Raw genomic sequence first — 1,595 nt, 5'->3', positions numbered from 1 at the left:
CCCAAAGTTTGTGATGTATCTGTGAGCACTGATAAATTTTACAGCACTGCTTAGAGGGAACCATATCTTTGCTGATTAGTGAATTTTGACAAGTAGTTTCCATATTTTATATTTTCCATATCTCCCATAGTCCATATTCCCCACAGAGACCAGGATGAGAGCTGGTACGGTCTGATCACGGTGACTAGGGGAAAATGTTTAAGCCTAAGGGGAATCCAGAGAGTTCTTTTGAGAAGCCAGAGCTTCCTGATTCCTTGTTGTAAAGGCTCAGGTGTCCTGGGGGGGGGGGGGGGGGCGGGGCGGGGCGGCTGTGGGTGACGAAAGCACCAGGCAATGTCACCTCGATTCTGTGGGCAGCATGCAATACTAAAGAGATTGACTCCTTGAGGGTGTCCCAAGTTTTTTTTTTTTTTTTAATAAAAGTTTAAATGTTTAATGGTGGTAAAAAGCACATAACATGAAATTTACCATCCCAACTGCTTCTAAGGATGCAGTAGTGTTAAGTATATCTGCATTGTGGTGCTTTCTTCAGCAGCACATATACTAAAATTGGAACGATACAGAGAAGATTAGCATGGCCCCTGTGCAAGGATGACATACGAATACGTGAAGTGTTCCATATTTTTTAGAGATTGTTGTACTGAGTGAAGTAGGTCAGACAGAGGAAGACAAATATCATATGTCATCGCTTATATGTGGAATCTAAAAAAATGGTACAAATGAACTTATCTACAAAACAGAAATAGAGTCACAGATGCAGAAAACAAACTTATGGTTACCAGGGGGGAAAAAGGAGGGAGGGATAAATTGGGAGTTAGGGAACAACATATACGCACTACTATATATAAGATAGATAACCAACAAGGACCTACTGTATAGCACAGGGAACTCTACTCAGTGGTCTGTAATGACCTAAATGGGAAAAGAATCTTAAAAAAAGTGGATATATGTATACGTATAACTGATGCACTTTGCTGTACACCTGAAACTTAACACACAGCGTTGTAAATCAACTCTACTCCAATAAAATTTTTTAAAATATATTTACATTGTGCTTAAGTTCTTAAATAATGAGTCATGTGGTAAGAATTCCATACTTTTACATTATTATTAGTTTTTGGTTTAATCGTTAGAATATGTATTTTAGAAGTAATAACAAAAGTCAAAAACCGTCTAACGTAAAATTGGTTTGATTGTACGGAAGTCTACAGATCTAGTCCTATGGTTGGTCGTTGATTAGTTTTAAATGAGTCAATGAGAATACATAACTCCTAATCATTTAGCAAGCTTTTATGGAGCGCCCACTGTGAACACGCAGTGTTTAGACTCTGCCGATGCAGCAGTAAACAGATAGGCCAGGACCTGGTTCCCACTGAGCTTACGTGTCCGACGTGAGGCGGCGGATGTGTAGAAGGTGGTCAACAACTGTGATGGCTGTGTGACAGGCAGCAACATCATGACTCCTGGTTAGAGGTGAAGGCCAGCCTGGAATTCACAGCATCAGCAAGTCACCAAGTAGCCACTGTCTTCCTCGTTCTCAGAGCCCCGACTCCTCCAGCCAAGGAAGAGCTAGCTGGCCGTGCAGTGGCTTCTGT

General features: G+C 41.2%; 1 non-coding gene across 1 annotated transcript; it reads left to right on the top strand.

Annotated features, from left to right (window-relative positions):
* Positions 1-519: 519 nt before the first annotated feature.
* Positions 520-626, top strand: LOC136141227 (U6 spliceosomal RNA). The gene has a single exon (XR_010657718.1). It is a non-coding gene; the product is annotated as a U6 spliceosomal RNA (small nuclear RNA).
* Positions 627-1,595: the final 969 nt, after the last annotated feature.

This window comes from Phocoena phocoena, chromosome 1 (genome assembly GCF_963924675.1).
Source record: "Phocoena phocoena chromosome 1, mPhoPho1.1, whole genome shotgun sequence".
Taxonomy (NCBI): Eukaryota; Metazoa; Chordata; class Mammalia; order Artiodactyla; family Phocoenidae; genus Phocoena; species Phocoena phocoena.
Note: the sequence above shows the minus strand (reverse complement) of the source record. Positions and strands in the feature narration are given on the sequence as shown.